This window comes from Aphelocoma coerulescens, chromosome 21 (assembly GCF_041296385.1).
Source record: "Aphelocoma coerulescens isolate FSJ_1873_10779 chromosome 21, UR_Acoe_1.0, whole genome shotgun sequence".
NCBI lineage: Eukaryota > Metazoa > Chordata > Aves > Passeriformes > Corvidae > Aphelocoma > Aphelocoma coerulescens.
This window is the reverse complement of record NC_091034.1, coordinates 2,729,668-2,750,503: the sequence shown is the minus strand read 5'-3', so window position 1 is coordinate 2,750,503 and position 20,836 is coordinate 2,729,668.

Sequence of the window (20,836 nt, the reverse complement as noted above, 5' to 3'; positions counted from 1 at the left end):
CTTGTAAATATTGACTTTATCCCTTGTGAGCCCCACTCTCCTCCTTGCAAGCTAGCTCGGGTCTTTCCTTAATGTTTAATCCTTGTCAGTCTGCTTCTGACAGGCCGCAGTCCAGTCAAAATTGCTCTAATCTTTGATGCAACATCTTCGCTGTCAGACCCCTATGAAGAGAGGGTTTGTTAGTTTTTAATGAAAGAAATACTCAGTGTGCATGCTCCCAAATAGTAAAAGCTGGCTTTTGGGGCTTATTGGGCTCCTGCACCTCTTCTGTCAAGAGGTTTCCTGTTGCTCCCCCCTCATGGGTGGATAGCAGAAAGCCTAAAGGGACAAATGACATCATACCTATCCCAGAACTGCACACACTTTATCACACCATGATAAAGCTCATGCTCCAGAAGAATAGTGGAGTCTTACACTGTTGATAATAACTTGCATTTATTAAAATCCATTAGAAGGAGCCTCACTTTTCTTTTAAGAAACTGATTTTTGGGTACTCTAATCCCAAATCTTAGTGTAATATGTGTGGTTTTTCACTTTTCATAGTGATTAGTGCTGCTGTTCAAATTTCAATTCAGTTTTAATTGCTGCCTTCTGTGGGGAGGTTTGGCTGGAACTCTGGGCTTCCTGGAGAAGGTTCTGCTGTACATATTGGTGGCTGTTCTTACCGCTTCTGCACCTTGTAACAGCTAATCCTAATTCCTATGTCTAAATATCAGCAGCAAGACCAAGAGATTGCCTGCAGGAAACTGCCTTTGGCGTGGAGGGAGAACCCTTTATGACTTCTTCAGGGTTATCCTGTCAAGCCTTTTCTGTCTTGGATATGTCCTTAAGTGGTCCCTCTGCATACATCTTCATGGCAGTGATCTGTGCCAGTCCTCAAGGCATCACTTTTGGCTAAGCAAAAAAGTCTGTTCTGTTAAATCAGGGCCACAAGGTTAAACTTGGCTCTGGAGGGAATCAAGGAGGCACTAGATGATGAAAACGTACTTTTCAAGGAGTGATGCTGTTTCCTTCCTCTTAGTGCATTAGTTTTGCAGAGGCCTGAAAGCTCCCTGGATCTACTAGGACATAGCTATCCCAGGCCTGCGACTGGTTAAACAAGCTCAAACAGCTCTTGAGCTATTTCACGCTATGCCTGGTTTTTGCTGGAGTGTGGTAGAGAGGTTTGTCTGAGGCCAGATGTATGAGATGTGCTCTGTCTTGCCAAATTCTTGAATGAGCTCTGTGGTGACTGTCTTCCTGTATGAAAGCATGAAAAACTGGCAAAAGCAGGCAAATCCACCACTTGCTTCCTGCTTTGGAACTGTCGCTTTCAGCTAGTGGATTTGAGAGCACAGGGCTTGGAGGCACTTTTTTGATCCTGGTATGGCCAGCCAGTCTGTGCTGTGAGCTGGGATTTCCTCACATTACTGACAGAGGATTTCCCTCTGCAGATGTACTTGTGGCTCAGGGTTGTTGTCCTCTCACCTGTGCGGGCTACTGAGGTACCTGCAGTAGCTCATGAGCACAAACAGAACATGAGGTTTGGACTGGCTGCTTAACCAGCTGCTACATAAAATCCCAGAATTCAAGACTGGTTTGAGTTGGAAGGGACCTGAAAGCCCATCTTGTTCCACCCCCTGCCATGGGCAGGGACACCTTCCACTAGACCAGATAGCTCCAGGCCCCATCCAACTTGGCCTTACGTGTGCTAATGGGGTCCCCTGTAAAGGGCCAAACATCTCCAATGGGAAGATGCCTGAGAATCATATCAAACTTGTTCCAAGGACTGAGGGCTGCATGGAGGCTGAAGAGCAGCTTTGTGTTTTATTAGCTGGGACACTGCAATTTCTTATTAAAATCTTTGGGTTATTCATGCAACTCTTACTGAACAGCTAGTTCTTCCTGCACAAGGATTAGGTTTGTGATCTGAGGGTTTTGGTTGGCTCTCGTGAATGTCTGGTTCCTAATATTAATCAGGTAGTGAGTGAACTTCTTGCTTCTGTTGGCTACTCAAAGCAAGTGGCACTTCATCAGCTGGTTGTTGTCTCTGAAGCAGGGATCATCTCCTTTCCCTGTCTGGGCTGTGTGTTCCCACACGTCTTTAACATCAGCTCCATTAAGCTGTACAGGGAGACAGTTACATTCAGGAATTGCATGGAAATGTGACATCTTGCACGATGCTTTCTTGATGAACTAATGGACCCTGTTTTTCAGGGTCAAGCTGATACCAAAAAGAGTGCAAGGAAGGAGGTAGGAGAGCAGATCTAGTATAGAGAGTTAGGGAGTAGGTGGGAGCGTGCCCACAGTGTGACCACTACAGCTGTATCAGGTAAGCTCCTATGTGCTGTGGTGACAAACAGCATGAATCAGTTTGTTTTCCCACTGTTCTGTTGTCAATGGAGTTGACATACGGAAATTGAGGACTAAATAGGAAGTAGTTAATGTGGAAAAAAGTCCTGCCTCTTGTAAGGGACCAAGACACTGGATTCCAGGCTTGATTACTGGTGGGAAGCATGCTCCAGGGCAGCAGTTGCTTTCTTGAGCAGATGATGATTTTAAGCATGCCCTATGCTCAGTCCCTGCCTTGCTGATTTAGTTGGTATGTGGAAATTTTCCTCTGTATATAAGCTGATTCAGCTAATCCTGCTGTTTCTGTACCTTCTGGTGCAGGCATGGACTCTGCATGGCTGCTGTAATGCAGACTGGTGCTAAGATTGTGTTAAACTGATGTCTGTCTTTTCTCTCCAAGCTTTCCTGTGCTCTGCAATCATGTTGGAGTCAGGAGCCTTTTCTTGCTCTCCCTTGTCTGTTTCCCTGTGGAGGAATGGGAAACTGTTATGCCATGGAAGAAATGGTTCTGTTGAACATGAGATGCAGTAAGGGTCATCTTTACTGAAGTGTTTGGGAGATCAGTGAGGCAGGCTGAGCTCTGCAACTTTCCCAGAAGGTAGCTCCTTTGCTCAGCTGTGTTCTTCACTCTTCTCCTCCCTCTCCTTCCCAGTAGTGTGCTGGATCTTGCTGTCAGTGCTGGACATTATAAATAGTGAGGTATAGCCCTAATTAAAATACGGGGAGGGTATCAAGTAAGGAGAGATGGGCACATTTGATAGGACCTCTGAGAGAAGAGCTTTCAGGAGCAATGGCATGTTCCTCAACACAGCCGAGTCACCCAGGCTTCTGAGCAGTTGGTTTCGTGGCATCACACAAACGGTCATACATCCCCAGTTAGTGGCCTTGAAGGGCTTTCCAAGGAGTGTGTTAGTTCATCTGACCTGTGATGGTTCCCTTTGTGCTTCACTGTCTCTGCCTGGATTATGTGTGTCTGCCCTTCCTGTCCTAAGGGGCTCCCGAAAAGGAGATTTGACAGAATGCAGCTATGCAGCCGCTTTAGTGTTACATTGGACTGATGTAAAAATCTCCTGAGTTTTCTGTCCTTTATGTGCTCTATTTCACATCCCATAGTGGTTTTGGAGTGTGCTAGTGGGATTTGTACTAGGTGAAATGTAAGTGTGTATTGCCCTCCAGTAGAGAATGGAATTTGGAGCCTGACTGGAGGGAGTTTGAAGGGCCCTCAGAATCTCAGTGTTGCTACTGGTTGGTTTTGCTTGGTGGATCTGCTCCTGCTGCCTCTGCTGCTTGCTGCTGCACACAGCTAAAACAGACCAATGATTTTGTCATGTTCCCAAGAGACAGCAGTGTCCTCTGGTACTTGGCCACCATCTAGTTCTTGATTTGCAGATGGCAGCAGCTGCCTGCTTTTAAAACCAGACTCTGAGTGGTACTTGCAAGAGCATTGTCAGCACTGACCTGACCCAGTCTTCCTGCTGCCTTATCTTATGTGAACCATCCTCTCTCTCTCTCTCTCTCTCTCTCTCTCTCTCTCTCTCTCTGTCTGGCTCTTTTCCATGGGGTGCTTCTGGGGTGCTGTGCTTGGAAGGTGTCTTGCTTTGTTTCCCCTGGCAGCCCACACTCTGCTTTCTCTGAAAAATATTCCTCACTGTTGTTCCTCTTTAAGAAGATCAAGTGTGAAAGAGGAAATTACTGCTTCAAAAACTGCAAAGAATAATCCTGAACTGATTAAATGATGTATAAACAAGTTCTAGCTAGTGAAATGCATTAGTGAATTTCTGCTAGTTTTGTCAGCTTGGTCCCATTGGTGATCTGTCCCTTTCATGGGCTGAATCAGTTCCTGAAATCGAGCCTGGGAAAAAAGCAGCAGTGATCTGGGAGTTGGCTGGAGCTCTCTGTGTACTTTTGCCCTAAATGACTTGTCCAGGATTGCGCAAGAAGCTGGCAGCATTGGCGAAGGCTGGAGCTTAACAACAAGGTTATCTTAGCTAGAGATCCTGCTGCCCTGCTGTAAAAACACTGGCAAGTCCAGGGCTCCTCCCTCCTTTGGAAGTTCCTCTGGAAGCTGATGCTGACTGACCAATTCCTCACTACAGTGAGGTGAGATGAAAATACAGCTCATCATGGGCTTAGGAAAAAAGCCTGAATGCAAAATAAATTGATAGTAGCAGAGATGGAGGAGCTTGGATGAGGGGCAAGGAAAATCCTGATCTGCATCAGGTCTCCTGTCTGATTTTGTGGGTTCTCTTGGGTATAGACTGTGTATCTTTTTAGACCCATCCTGATGCTTCTACCCTCTGCCTACTGCTCAGCTTTGACAGAGGGTCAGAGTAACCAAGGGGGTAAATTTATCTGATCACCCCCTAATGTAGTGGTCCCTGGAAGTTAGTAAACTCTTTTCCTTACACCAGGGAGGTTTTTGGTTTGAATTGTCATTGTGAGCCCTGAGAGCTAAGGACCAGCTGGACACAGACCCTGTGCAGTGTGTGCTGTCAGGTCCCTGGCACTTCTTGGCTGTCGGCAGAGGGCTTCCCTGAGGCAGGGATGGGGGCAGCTCCTGGCCCCTGGAGGGCAGTGTGTGCGCTGGGGTGTCTTTTTAGTTCCTGTGGTGCAGTAGCTGGGCAAGGGCAATGCTCAGCAATGGAATATTCACCGTGTGTGTGCCTGTCCATGGTGCGTTTCCAGCTGCCCTCTGGTGGTTTGCGACAGAAGGGCTGAGATTTGAATTTGTCCTGTGTTCCTGACGTCACATGCTCGTGAGAGCCTCCGCTGCCAATGGGACCTTCCGGAGCTGAGCTACCCTTGGAGCGGGAGCCCGCAGCGTGGGACACGGTGGGCTCGACTCCAGCAGTGCTCCGGGCCTCCTGGGTGACCTGAAGCGGTGCCTGGGTCATGGTGCTGCTAATAAAGCCTGATGAGGTGCCAAAGGAATCGACTATAAGGGTCATACAGGTTGGTTCCTGCATGGGAGGTGGCCTCATGTTCCAGGGTGAGGGGGTGGAGTTCTGAAGCAGGAAAATGCAGACTGTGGTCTCTACAGCAGGCTTCTTCATGGGCTCTGATGAGAAATGGGCTTGAGCATAGGTTTGCCATCACCTTTAATCTCTTGCCATCAGTATTTGTGCTGGAATAAACTACATAAAATTAAACTAGATATGTCCTGAGTTCCTGACCTTTAGACTTCATGCATGTGTGAAAATACTTCTGTTAGTTTTGAATTTCCAGCTTTTCTTTGGTTTTGAAGAAATCAGGACCCTGCTGAGGGTTGTGTAGTGCAGCCTCGAATGACTGCCTGCACACGTGGGAAGTGTGTGTACATCTGCTCACGCCCCTGTACCTCTTTGTGCTGCAACTCAGCCTGAAGTGCCTGTGCGAGTGATGTTTTAAGTGTGTGAGGGAGAAGCCTAAACCCCATGGTACAAGGGATGTACTGGTCCTGTCTCTACCGTCCCTGGAAACCCTATCCAGAGTTGGACACATACTGTGTAGGGTTGTGTGCTGGCTCCTGCTGGGTGACCTCAGACCTATGTGCCAAGGGTCTGGTGGGTGGTCGTTTCTCTGGGAGCAGCTACAGCAGGTGGGCTGTACCAAAACATAAGACATCTGCAGGAACTGCACTGACATCCCAGGAAATGTCGCTGCTGGATAGTCCAGCTCTTCTCTGTTCTGGATAAAAGTGATTTCTAAATGCACAAGTGCAGGACACTGATGACCTACCAAGGCTCAGTTTGTGGGGTAGCATCAGCATCTCTTCTTTTGGGGTGATAGTGCTCACCGAAGTGTACCTGTAATTGCATGGGGAGGAGAGAGGATTTCTTTCCACAGAGGGGAAAGGTTGGTTACTTCATCCAACACCCAGCTCTGGAAGGATGGGGGTGTTTGAAGCGGAGTGCTGCATACATCTTCCTTGAATTTAGTATAGGACCTGTGTCTAGGCTGCTGTCCCATGCATAGCTGTGATGACCTCCCTATGCTCCCAATGACATAGTTACAGCTGGAGGGAGCTTACCCCAGGAGAAACACACCTCTTGGCCCTTCCTCAGTGCTTTTGGAGGATCAGATTGGAGCAGAGGTTCTCTTGCCAGATGCCGTGGCAACAGTGAAGCTCGTGGGTATTGTGCCCCCTCCTTCATAATTCTCTGCTGTTTTGATGGTGTTCCTCTTCCCATCAGGTGGGAACCTTCAAAAAGCCATGCTCCTGATCTGCAGCTAGTCCTGGCTTGGATCATGTGTTTCCCAAATCTCCCTCCCACCTTTCACAGTTCGGTATCCAAGGGGAAGTGGAGATGCTGGCACAGTGCTGCATGCTTCCCAGAGCTCGTAGTGGAATGGGCTCCTCCCTCGTGGTTTCTGAGTTGTTTGCTGTCTGTCACCTGCCTGTGCCATTCTGGGCTGTGGACCTTCCTTATATCCCAGGGTCAGCATAGGGTGAGAAGCAATTCCCTTTAAATGCAGCTGAGGCTAGTCAGGGCAAAACCACAAACATAAATGATTGGGAGCTTGCAGGAGTTGAGACCTGATGTCTTCCAGGCAAGGTAAGTGACTGCCTTGGCCCTCAAGGAGTGTTTCAGCCCCCTCAGCCATGGCCTGGCAGTGCAGCCAGCTCCTTCCTTCCAGCCTATGTGTGCTCTGGAGGTGCAGGACTGTGCTGAGTCCAGGGAAGATGCTTGGATGTATGTGGGAGCTTAGAGCATGGGAAAGGCTTGTCCTGGAAACCTGCTCCAGCTTCTTCCCTTCTCTTGGGGAGAGTCTGAACTGGGCACCACTTTTAGAAACTGCTCAGGCATCAATCATCCTGGCAGCCAAGAGGTTTGGTTCCTGTGAGCCTGGTGAGCTCTGAGATCTGGCCATGTCTGAGTGCTGCAGCTGTGGAGGAGAAGCCAGTCTGCTTTCTGGAAAGCAGAGCAGGCAGAGGCGGGAGAGCAGGGGGATGGGGTGGGGGGGCTGTGATGGGGCTGCATGCTTTTTATCCAGTATGTGGTTTTAAGAGACATTGGCAGCCCACTCTGGAGCACAATGTCCCTGACTTCATTCCTGGTGGTGACAGTGCTGCAACATGCAGGTGGCTGCTGAAGTCACTGTTGATGGCAGGGGATACTCAGGAACCAGGGGGGTTGTTACGGTAAATCACAGAATCCTAAAATTTTTTGGGTTTGAAGAAACCTTAAAGGTAATTTAGTTGCAATCCCCTGCCATGAACAGAAATACCTTCCACTAGACCAGGTTTCTCCTGTCCAGCCTGGCCTTGAACGCTTCTGGGGTGGAGCAGTCACAGCTTTTCCAGATTCCTGGAGGCATTTAGCCCTGCTTCAGAGCTGGAGTGTGCCAGCAAAGGGTGAGGTCACGGGTGTTGATTTGGCCCTGACTCTGTCTGGCGTTGGATCCTGGTGGAAGGTGAGGTCTACTCAGCTTTCCAGGATTGCTACGTGACAGGAACTGGAGCTCAGTGGCTCCTACAGAGCGAATCAGAGATTTGTGAGCACAACTGGTGTGACATGGGACCCTTCACTCAGTGTCGGGGTTTGCTGCGGGTGGGACAGTCTTGTCCTGTGGTGCCTTCATTCAGCCCAGCTCACAGAAGCGCACAGCAGCAACTGCAGCTTTCCAGGGATCTGCCTCTGAAGCACAAGGAAAAAGCCTTTTCCATGAAGCTGCATTTCCCAACTCATGTTCTGCACCAGGAGCAGGGCTCTGGCAGTAAACCAGGTAGGTATTGCTGTAGGCATGGTGTTTGCAGGGTTGGGGTGTTTTTTGGGTTTGAGGACGAAGAAATGAGCCCACCAAGCACTAGTGAGACTGGCTGTCTGTGTGTTTTGCCTCAGGCAGATAAATCTGGGCTTCTGCACAGATTCTGGTGGTGGAACCCAAGCTCCAGGGATGCTGTGAGGCTGCAGGCTTTTTTTAAATTTCCTCTGAATTAATGAAAAGAAAAAGGGAAAAACCGAAGAAAAAATAAGTGTCCTATGGCAACTGAGGGCCAACCAAAAGGTGCTGGCTGATAGCAAAAGCCTGCTTAAAATAAACCTGAAAATGTTTTGCACAGTATCTTCTTCTTTCCTTGTTTGACATACTGATCACTGATTTGGGATGTGCTTGGATAACATCGGAATTTGTCACTTTTGTGCAGTGGGAGAACAGGCAGAGATGGAGTTGGCTGCAGCAAATAATCTGGAATTTCTCACTGCTCCTCAGCATGTGCGTCGCTGTAGCCCGTGTAGCCAACCTCATCATGGGGTCCCCTCCTCTGGTCATGGGACTTTACTAACTGGGATCAAATCCACCATTTGGCTTGGTAGTTTTCCATTTTCCTGTCGCATGCAGGGTGACTGTGTCACCCCTGAGCCCTTTTCTCCAGGCTGAGGCCCCCCGGGTCTCTCAGCTGGTCCTGGTGCCCCAGACCCTTCCCCAACTCTGTTCCCTTCTCTGGATACACTCCAGCCCCTCAATGTTTCCTGTCATGAGGAGCCCAGAACTGACCCCAGGCTTTGAGGTGGGGCCTAGCCAGTGCCCAGCACAGGGGAGCGATCACTTCCTGGTTCTGCTTTGCCATTGGCCTCTTGCCCACCTGGGCAGACACTGGCTCATGTACAGCACCCCCAGGTCCTTTTCTGCCCAGCAGCTTTCCAGACTTTTCCACATGCCTGGAGCACTGCCTGGGTTTGGCGTGACCCAAGTTCAGGACCCGGCACTTGGCCTTATTGAACCTTGTGCAATTGGCCTTGGCCCATCAATCCAGCCTGTCCTGATCCCTCTGCAGAGCCTTCCTGCCTTCCAGCAGATCCATACTCCCACCCAGCTTGTCGTGTTGGCTGTGATGGCGCCACCTTAGCTGCCAGGGGTGGATTTTTGGGCTCTCACCACATAAGCACAGCCCCCTTGCCCTGATCGATGTTGTCCCCAGCCATGTTCTCCCAGATCTGGGCTCTTGTCCGCAGGACGCTTTGCAAGGTGCTGGTCCACCTCGCTGTCTTGCCTGCACTGCAGAGCATTAGGGGGCTGAGTGGGGATGCTGCCGTGTCCCAGGGCAGAGGTGTGTCCCAGCTGTCTCAGGACAGCCCATGTCAGGTTGTCCCCAGCCCACTAGATGGCAAACATGTAAAGGCTTTGCTCGCTCCTGGCCAGCTCGGTCCTTGGCTCCAGTGCCAAGGAGGGGGCTGGAAGAGTTGGATTTCTTTTTGCTGGGGCTGTCTGCACCAGCAGCCACCGGCTGTGGGTCCAGTGCAGTCATTTACATTTCCAGCTCCTTTGTATAATATCAATACTGGGGCGTGCACAAACTGCTGAGCTGTTTACAGCTGTGCTGGGGCTGCAGCATCGGCTGAGTGAGCCACATCCAGCTGTGCTCCCATTGCTGCTGCTGTTGGTTTTGGCTTGCTCCGGATGAACCCAGCCCTGGTTTACAGAGGACCAGGAGGAAGAGGAGAGAGGCTTGGGGGTTTAGTGGGGTAGTTTGTTCCACTGACTGTGGTGAGCAGTTTGGGTTTCCCTGGCTGCTAAGCAAGGACACCCTCAGCGACTGTTTGCCCTGACGCTGTGTCCCTGACGTGGAGTGCTTTATGGGCACAGTTCCCATCAGGTACCTCGATCCAAGACCTTATTGCAGTCCACAGCTTCTTCACAAGGGTCAATGGAGGAGCAGGTGCTGATCTCTGCTCTCTGATGACCAGTGACAGGTCCCAAGGGAATGGCATGAAGCTCTGTCAGGGGAGGTTAAGGCTGGATGTTAGGAAAAGGTTCTTCCCCCAGAGGGTGTCGGGCACTGAACAGGCTCCCCAGGGAATGGTCGTGGCCTCAAGGCTGCCAGAGCTCCAGGAGCGTTTGGACGACACAGTGTGGGATTGTTGGGTGTCCTGTGCAGACTCAGGGGCTGAACTTGATGATCCTTGTGGGTGCCTTCCTGCTTAGGATATTCCATGGTCCAGGGTGGGTAGAATGCTGCTGAGACACCCTGTCTCTGTAGATATCTCTTCAGTGCTGTCCCCTGTTGTCTTTAGCCCTGGTGAACCAGGTGGTTTGGCCTCTTTGGTCAAAGAAACTGCTCTGAGTTGGATGGGACAAACCTATCTGAGGGAGTACACTGCCAGCAGACCAGTGCCTCTCCCCAGTTTTGGCTCCTGGGCCTTTTGCCTTTCTTGCATGAATGGAAGGTGCCACTTGAGTTTCCAGGCTGGGATTTTTCCTTTGAGGTTCAGTGAAAGAGTGGGAGCATCTTCTGTCTGCTGAGAGTGATGATGCTGGAGTCTGCCAAGCTGACAGGTTTCATGGGACATGGAAGAGCTGCTACCAGTTACAGATACTGGCCAGGGAATGGGGGGGGGGATGTTACTGCAGCAGAGCAGGAGACTTTTGAGATGCCTGAGTAATTTGGGAACTTGATGGATGCAGGTACTGAGGTGCTTCTGAGAATCCCTCCAGACTTTAATCTGTATGATGAGGAACTGAAATACCTTTGAAAACCTGGCTGTGGTGTCTGGCTGGAGCTCAGCTGCCATGACTAGAGAGCAGCATTGCTTTGAAGATGGGATTATGTTGCTTGATGGGCTTTTGACCTTGTGCCGTGATCAAGCCTGTCCTGTTCCTCAGCCCTGTATGGAGACAGAATAGGGCATGATTTGCCTGGGGTGACCTGATATGGCAGAGGGTGTTCACATACACTCGTAACCCTGGTAGGAAAGAGGAAGGGTCTGGGCCGTGTGATGTGTCCACAGTGCTAGTGGGATGTGTGGGGTGCATGTAGTACTTGCACCACCGTTAAGTGATGAACTTGACAGTGGATGCAGAAAAGCCTTCACATGATGCCATGGGCATCTGCTTTTTCATAGTAACCCAGACTGGTTTGGACTGGAAGGGACCTTAATCTTGTTCCACTTCCCTGCCATGGGCAGGGACACCTTCCACTATCCCAGGTTGCTCCAAGCCCCGTCCAACCTGGCACTGAGCATTTCCAGGGATGGGGCAGCCACAGCTTTTCTGGGCAACCTGTGCCAGGGCCTCACCACCCTCACAGGGAACAATTTCTTCTAATGTCTAATCTAAACCTACTCTCTTTCAGTTTAAAGCCATTTTGCCCTGGTCCTTCCTGGGGTCCCTGCCCACTGCATGGTGCAGGCTCTGCCTCTGCAGTTTGATTCCTTGACCTCCCCTTGTTCAACTGTCTTCCCCTTACTCTGCTCCCCTCTGGTTTCATCCTGCCTTGGCTTCAGCCTGGCTCCGACATGAGTTAATCTGTCAAACTGTTTCTAACAAACCCACCCAGACAATGGATGATCATGGATCTCTGCCTCCTCTCCCGTCCTGTGACCTACAGCAATTTAGGTTTGAAAACAATAGTTCTGGTCTAACAGACCTGATTGAATTCCCAGGAAGATTGCAGCTTTGGTTGTAAAGATAACCAGGTTTGCATGGGGAGCTCCAGCTCTGCAGAAGGTGCAATTTACTTTTGCGGTGTTTAAAACTTCTCACAGCACACTGTGAGCTGAGGGTGCTGCTTGCTCAGCCTGCTGCTCCTGTCCCATGTGGGGCCAACCTGATGAAAAGAGCAGGGAATGGCAGACACTTCTGCTGTGTGACTGAGGGTTAGCTGAGGCTTGTGGCCTCCCTTCCCGAAGCACAGAGACTCAGGACACTGCCTCTAAGGCAGAGTTTTAGGATGGGAAGAGGATGGAGCACTGACCGTCTCTGTTGTGGGGAGTTCCAGGGTGATGGCAGCTGCTGAAAACATTTTGAACCAACTACGATGCCATTACTGGAGTCAAGGGTGACGTCCAGTGCCCTTTCCCAGCATTAAATCTGTGGAAGGACTTGTTTGTGTACTCAGAGGTGCATTGCTGATGCAGTGATGCCAAGGTGTTTGTTCTGTTGGAGGTGGAGGTAAGTCTGGCTCCCACCTTTGCCTTGCCCGGCAGAATCACAGCCCAGCGCCAGCACCCTGGTTTTGTTCCAGGTGTGCGTCATGAGTGAAGCCAGATTTTCAGTCCATTCCTTGCCTGTTCCCTGCTTCTGAGGAGGGACACCTATTTGCGTACTGATAATGGAGCCTCTGAGCTACAGCCATGTTATTCCCTGTCTTTGTGTACTGGTTTTGGCTGGGGTGGAGTTAACTGTCTTCATAGTGGCTGGTGTGGGGCTGTGTTTTGGATTTGTGCTGAACACAGGGTTGATAATACAGAGATGCTTTTGTTGTTGCTGAGTGGGGCTTACACAGGGCCAAGGCCTTTTCTGTTTTTCGTAAGGCCATGCTGGGGAAGAAGTTGGGGGTGCATGGGAGGCTGGGAGGAGGCACAGCCAGGACAGGTGACGCAAACTGACCAAAGGGATATTCCAGGCCACATGACATCATGCTCAGTATATAAAGCTAGAGGGAAGAAGGAGGAGGGGGGGGCATTTGGAGTGATGGCGCTTGTCTTTCCAAGCTGCTGTTCCATGGGATGGGGCCCTCCTCTCCTGGAGGTGTTGAATACCTGCCTACCCATGGGAAGCAGTGAATTAATTCTGTTTTTCTTGCTTGTGTGTGTGGCTTTTGGTTTCCCTATTGAACTGTCTTTATCTCAACCCACAAGTTCTCCAGCTTTTACCCTTCCAATTCTCTCTCTGATACCACTGGTGGGGGAGTGAGCGAGCAGCTGCAAGGGGTTTGGCTGCTGGCTGGAGTTAAACCATGACAATGTCCCAGATGCCTTTTATTACTGTCTTGGGTAGAGTTATGAACTGTCATGCTGGAAAGCATGGTGCACCTGCACCCTGCAGGTCCTGCCACAGCTGGAGCTGTAGGGGAGACTCCATGTGCTGTATGTTCATTGCCAGACCCCCTTGTCTCTCAGCACCGACCCCCAAGGCACACCAAGAAAGCTGGAGGGACCTAGGCTCCTTCCTGGGTGCCTAAGCAATCCTGCAGCTTTCCATCAGTGATGTATGTATCCAAAGACCAACACTGGGTCCTGGAGTCTTGGAAAACGAGGATGAGTAAGGGGGGAACATGAAAACAAGTGACACTGGAGGAGCTACTGCTGGCTCCATTGACCCATGGGCAAGTCTTGGGACCAGGGTGCTGATTTGGGAAGGTCTATGTCAATTATTCCTGGGAGAGCTCAGGGAACCAGGGCTCTAGTACGCAGCTGGGTCTGTCAGTCTTTTGACACTGTCCCATCCAAAAGGCCCCTGAATCTGCTCGCTGAACTTGCCAGCTCTGGCTCCTTGCCTGCTTTCCCTCCTGAGGGCTGGTTGGAAGGCACAGGCATGGGCAGAATGAGTCTGTCCTAATGTCACTGCAGTGACAACAAGGATCATTTTGGTCACTACAGGTGCTGTCAAAGCTTGAAGGACCAGACACCCCCAGCACAGCCAACACCAGAGGCTGATACCCAGCTGGCTGGCTGGCTGTATATTGGCATCTCTGGCTGGGAGGGTCTCCTCTGTTTTGGGGAGGTGCTGGCACCTGAGGAACCAAGACAAAATGGAAACATTGTTTTTTCAAAGCTCTCAGGAGCCTGAGAAGTGGTTGCCTCAGGTCCCTAATTCCAAGGGAATCAGCTGTGGCAATGCTGGGTTAGTCTGCTCTGTGGCAGGGCTGGTGCCATGGTGTGCTGGGTCAGTCCCAGCTGGCCTCGAGTTTTGGGCAGACTGTTCAGTCATGGTTTTCGGAGCATCTTTCCTCTGTGTCCCTGGCTCTTTACTTGTCCCTGAAGACCTTGTGTGGGAAGGGTGGGAATCTGATGGGTAGATGTCCTAGGAGTTCAGCTGCCTGCACAGCATTCCCAAAATAAGCTGCCACTGCTGTGGCATTTGTATAGACCATCTCCGGCCATGTTTTGTACTTACAGCTTGCTTCATCCTCCTGTCCACACTGCTGAGGATAAGACCCTCATGGCAGCCCAATCCCAGCCATTGGGCTCAGTGGAATACACTGAGGAGACACTGAACCACAGAATCAATTAGGTTGGAAAGATCTCCGAGATCATAAAGTCCAACCTATGAACACCATCATGTCAGCAGGACCATGGTACTGAGTACCTTAAACACCTCTAGGGACAGTGGCTCCACCACCCCCCTGGGCTGGTTGCCTGGGAGGAGAGCCTGACCCCCACCTGGCAACACCCTCCTGTCAGGGAGTTGAGAGAGCTAGAAGGTTCCCTCTGAGCCTCCTTTTCTCCAGGCTGAGCCCCGCCAGATCCCTCAGATGCTCCTCATAGGACATGTGCTCTAGACCCTTCACCAGCTTCGTTGCTCTTCTCTGGACCTGCTCCAGCCCCTCAATGTCCTTTCTGAATTGAGGGGCCCCTGGCTCATGTTCAGCCACTGTTGACCAGCACTCCCACTTCCTTTTCTACTGGGCCACTTTCCAGCCTCTCTGCCCCAGCCTGTAGTGCTGCATATGGTTATGATGGCCAAGGTGCAGGACCCAGCACTTGGTCTTGCTGAACCTCATGCCAGTGGTCTCAGCCCATCTATCCAGCCTGTCCAGGTCCCTCTGCAGGGCCTTCCTACCCTCCAGCAGATAAACACTCTGACCCAACTTGGTGTTGTCTGTGAATTTACTGAGGGTGCACTCGATCACCTCATCCAGATCATCAGTAAAGATATCAAACAGGACTAGGCCCAGCACTGATCCCTGGGGGACACCATTTGTGACTGGCCACCAACTGGATGCAGCACCATTCACCACCACTCTCTGGGCCTGGCTATCAGCCAGTTCATCTTCACCCAGTAAAGATGTACCTGTCCAAGCTGTGGGCTGCCAGTTTTTCCAGGAGTATGCCATGGGAGACTGTGTCAAAGGCTTTGCTGAAGTCCAGGTAGACATCTACAGCCCTCCCCTCATTCCCTAGGTGGGTCACCTGGTCATAAAAGGAGAAAAGGTTGGTTAAACAGAACCTGCCCTTCCTAAACCCCTGTTGGCTGGGTCTGATCCCTTGGTTGTCCTGTTATGTGCTGTGTGATAGCACTCAAGATGATTTGCTCCATGGTCAGGCTGGCAGGCCTGTCGTTTTCCAGATCCTCTTTCCGGCTCTTCTTCCCAGCCCAGCTTCCTGGGGTAACTGCTCAGGGAGAGTCCTGCCAGGTATGGTGGTCTGACTCTCCCACTGTCAAACGTGCCTCCAACCCCTGATCCATCTGCCAGCTTATACCTGGCTGCCTCACATTTTCTTCTTCTGTGTCTTCCAGATGCATTGTGGGGCTGGAAGCTTGTGGCCACCCACAGGCACCATAGGAGGGAGCCCAAGGGCTGGCCAGGGGTGGTAAAAGGGCTGCTTTGTGCCTGCTGGTGCTGCCTTTGAACCCTCCTGGTGCTGGCAGCCCACAGTCCTTGGGATGCTTGCATTGAGGCATAGTCTACTGAATGCCACCGCGTGCTCCAGCTTTGGGATACCTGGCCAGGATCACAGGACAGCTTAAGGTTTCACACAGACAGGAGCTTAACAGCTTGACCCTGGGCCCTCTCCATTACCCCCTTGGGGCAGTGGCTGTGATTTCACAGCATGGGTGGAAATGCATCCTGAGCCAGGCACTGCTCCGCTGGGGTGAATCCCTGGCTGTGTGCTGCAACAGGGGCTGGACAGACCCCTGCTCACGGCAGAGAACCAAGTGTCTGTGGGCCAAGGGCTTGTGTGTGCACCGTGACGTTGGGAGACAGTGGCTGTGTCCAGATGGGCTGTCTGAACCCAGCTCTTCGGGGTGTCATGGTTACTCCACTGCTTGGTCATGAATCTGGTTGGGGAGTATGGGCAGGATGCACAGCAAGCCCCTGCTTGTCCAAGTATACTTGAAAGGACCCCACAGGAGAGGTTTGTCCCTGGGTATATATGGGAAATGTGAGTTTGTGGACACTCCTTGGTGACATAGCTCTCATCTCTCCTCCAGTAGATGACTGCAGCATGATCCTGGCCGTGCCCTGGCATGGATGCTGGGTGGGATAAGTACAGCTCCAATACAGTGAAAGGTGAGGAGGAGCTGACACACTGGGATCACAGCTTCTCTGATGCCATCTGGGATCCTCAGTACCTGCTGATCCCAGGCAAGACACACTTCTCAGCATTGCCATAACCCCACCGGCTTCTCTCCAACACTGCTCCCAACACATATCCTTCTGTGCCAGCTCTGGTGTGTGCTGGCTGCTACCATGCGGCTGTCTCAGCACACTTGCACAAGACAGGCAGCTCTGACCTGCTGGGGACGCACGAGTGGCATCTTGGCCTGGCAGCAGCTGCGCAGTGCCTGCTGCCAAATGGCTTCAAACAGGGCTGGCCTGATGCCCCCTGGCATGCCAAGGGGCAGGGTCCTGTCCTCAGTTGTCAGTCTCCTGGAGAGCAGCCTGGGTCCCTTCATTGTCACATCATGTCCCTGGAGAGGAGGGGCCTGGTTTTAACCTGTTTCATCCAAAATTGTGATGTGCCTCAGAAAAGGCTATCCACCCTGCTTATGCTGCTGCATTGAGTGATTCTAACATGAGCAGAAGGCCTTGGCTGAGTCCCAAAACCCTGCTGGGGACTGTCACCAAGCCCAGGAACATCCCTGGCTCCAGAGGGGATGGGTTGATCCTTGTGGTGACCCATCGGCCTGCATCCCAGCAGTGCCTAGCCAAGCAGGGCTGGGGCAAGGAGGCCCAGCAGTATTTTCCCCCTTTCCCCAAGTTGTTATTTCAGCTGCTGGAGCCATGGAGGGGCTGATAAACACCCTGCAGGTGCCGTTTGCAAGTACCTTCTCCATGAAACACTCCTGTGCCCTGGCTCGGGGTTCCCTCGCTGCCTGCCCCCCGCCCTTCATGCCCCTTCCCCAGGCCCCCGGGACAGGCACTGCATACACGGACCCTTGTATGCACGGACTTGCCTCCCTCCTGACCCACCAGGTAATAGAGGCTGCTTTTCTGTTGGTGTAGGAGCCAGCGGCAGAGTTCAGCCTCAGCCATCGTGCTCCAGCCCTCCAGGGTTGCTTCTTAACCTGGAGAAGCAGTGAGTTATTTTTGTTGCTCTTGGCAGGGACACCCCGGCCCTCCAAAATACATGGAGGTGTGGGGCATGGGCCAGCCTGTGCTGTTTGTGTTGGACCTGCCATGCTGGGAATTCATTCAGTTCAGCTGCTAATTGCTTCTGAAGTGTGGGGATGTGTCAAACAGATGCATGATAGGGACAGCAAGTGTGGCTGGGGAGGCCTAGGTGATGTTCTGTTTCTGGTGGAGAGAGAGCAACTCCCTTCCCTGCTGCACATCATCTGTTCTAGAATGGAGAGGGAGAACTGGTGGGCAAGAGGCTTTCCCAGCCCCAAATCCCCATGCTGGTTCTTCCTGCATTGGCTCACCCAGGTTTGCTCTTATGCTTGTTTGTAGGTCCCACAGTGCTCTGACTGGTGGGAATGGTGGCTGGGAGGGACAAGTGGTGGGAATGGAGGATTTTGCCCCACAGAAAGGCTTCTCCCTTGCTCCAAGCATCAGCTGACCCCCTCCATTCCTGTCTTTCCACTGTACCTGGTCTCTACCATAGCTTCAGTTCTGGGGTGGTGGTAGAGTTCACTCACCTTGATATGAACCCAGCTGAGGGCAAGCAGGAGTGGACAGGCCTTGAAAGCACCACACTGTGTGTTGTACAGAGTGCTTCTGGGACCTCCAGACATGCTAGCATCCAAACCCTGGGCGCTGTTTGTGGGCTGCTGAGCATTCACCTTTGCAGGCTGGACACACCATCATTCCCCTTTGAGCAGGTCAGCTTCACCACTGTTTCCTGTACCATCAGCTGTCCATCCTGGTGGGAGGGGACGTCCTTTCCTGGAGCTGGGTGGCATCTAAGGCAGGAGGAGGTGCTACCAGGTGCTATCCTGGCCTTGGGAAGAGGCCACCAACCCTGCCACCATCTTTCATGCAGCCATGATCATGCTGCTGACCCAAAACATGTTGAACCCAGGGCAATGTGCAGGGAGAGGGCTCTGTGCCAGGTCAAGGACTGAAAACCCCAGACAGACTCAGGTCTTGGGTGGACAGGGTCCCTTGGTCCTCATACCTCTGAGATTTAGCATTGACTGTTGCTTTGAGCCTCTGTGGGCTAAACCAGGATGCCTGTCCTGTGGCTTCACCCCTGCTGGATGCTTAGCGCTGCGTTGCTTGCTGCTCTACTGGCCTGAATCCTGCCTGTGCCTTCTCCCACCCTTCTGTCCCTGCCCCTGCTTTCCTTCAGTAATTGTCCTTTAAAAGCCCAAACACCTATTGTCCAAATGGAGATTAAGCACCATCTGTACAAACTTTGAGGCCATTTTCAGTGACTGGAAGGAAACAGATGACTCAGAGAGGCATTGCGACACAGATTGGCCGTGACCCCGACTGAGCTGGAGGATCTCAGTGGAGCAGCCCTGTTAACCCAGGCACCTCCTGGCAGCCTTTTGAGGCCCATGGCAAAGCAGCCAGCAGCAGTTTTCAGAGGGCTGTGGGATTGCCCCTGATTTGTGAGCTGTTTCCAAACAGCCATCCCTCATGGCAGAGCTGTAGTCCATCTGGTCCCACTGTTAGCTCCTGAGATCTGGTTTGGAGTGGTGCTGGTGAGGAGGAGATATGTGGGCTTCATGGCAGAGTGCTCAGGCCAGGAGGTCCGTGGTTAGTGTGGGACCTCCCAAGACCTCCATGCTGTGGCCCTTTTCTTCAAAATGGTGACCAAAGATTGGTGAGGGTGGCCCTGGAAGAAGGTGACAGCATCCACTGATAGATACCAGGAGATGTCTTCTCATGGGAGCAGAAAAGTTGGGCTCGAGTTGCTCCTCTCCACACCACCTCACCTGCCTTGTACATGACATGTTTCTGTAGCCCCTTGGAACTGAGGACACGGTAGTAGTGTGTGCAAGGTGGAGGACCAGTCTGCTGGCTGCAGTGGCCCAGCAGTGAGTAGCACTTGGCCAAAGTAGGATATCCCAGCAGGATGTTTCGCAGGCAAAAGCAAAACCCTGCTTTAGCAAACTCCACCAAAAACCCGCTTTGATCCTGTGTCCTGAAGGAAGTTAGGGGAAACAAAACAGATTAAGGTTGGGAAGACTGAGTGGATTAGATGTTTTGAAGGATTTGAGATGATTTAGCTGATCCCATGCTTACAGGAGGTTGATCTGGGTCTTGAGGAGTGCAGGCACAACTAAGCCCAAGGTACTGAACAGGGATCCCTGGGTGATGGATGTAAGAATGAGTGAAATGCTCCTGATTTTTGTTTGTAGGGGAACTGTAGCTTGCAACTTTTTCCCTTTGCTTGCTGTGTTTTTTGTTCTCCAGCTCCACCAAGGCTTGTTTCTGGCTTGCCCGGACTCTGCTGATTTGTAAGATGTGTTGCTGGAGCAGCTTTGAGCTCAGACCCAACAGTGAGGATGAGGCAGGCCTGGACTTTGGGTGATGGCAGTGGTATGGGAGGAGCATCAGGAAAATGCTCCTCATTTGGGAGTGTTTTGCTCAGCTCCTGCTCATGATGCTGTCCATGCTCACTGCATTGGGACGGCAAACTGTTGTGAGATGTGCTGGGCGTGTGCATGTATCTGAATCTTGCATCCTGTGCACAGTTCAGGGCCTTCACATCCTGAGAAGTGATGGTTGGGGCAAGAAATAAGTGGGTCTCAACAAGGAGCTGTGATTAAGACAGCTTTACACCACAAGTGAGGCCTAGACAAATACAATAGGGCCAGAAGTTGGTAAAACTATTAGGCAGAGCTTAAGTAAAATGATCTGAATACAGTGCTAAGGCAGGTGAGATTTTGCTTGGCTTAACACACAAAACAGAGAAGAAAAGGAGAAGAAAGAATTTCCCCTGTGAAGGTCTCAGCTGGTTCAATTTCCAGTGACAATCAAAGAGTTAAAGTGATGTGTTGGGAGTTATGAGTGTTTATCTAAAAGAAAAGTGGCAGGTGAAAAGGATAAAATAACACAGTTTGTAAAGCAATGCAATATGTTTGAATTATCCAAGGATCAGAGTAGGAATTTGGAAGGTAATATTGGATAGAAGGAAATGAGAGATGGAGACAGAAATAGGATGGGGCAAAAGCAGCTTGAGGTGGTTTTCCCATTGGTTACTGCAAAGGAAATAAAAGGGTTTGGTATCATTAGGACCATTGTGCATTTTTTTATTAGAGGGGATTTTTATTATACTTTCAGAGTTAAGATCAGGGCCTCTGCTGTATCAGTGTGCAGAACAGACCCTCCTGAGCTGGGTTGGGCTGGAAAAACATGTGCAGAGTCTGTTACTGTGCTCAGAACGCCCCTGAATGGCCCTTTTGCTCAGATGACCTGTGGAACACCCAGTGCTGTTCCTGACTGAGTGCTGCATCCTTCACTTCCTCCTCAGTGTGCTGTAAGTGCTCAGCCCCATGGCAGAATTGGGTTCCCCCCCAATCTCCACTGGGCTGAGCACTACTTCAGCAGTGATGAAACACCTGCTCTCCATCTGCCCAACCAGGTGCTTCTGCTCTTGCCTCCATAGCACTAGGAGGTTTTCTTCATGGGGAAGCATGTGGGCGAATGGGTCTTAGCACCATGGGAAGATGCATGGGATGCAGC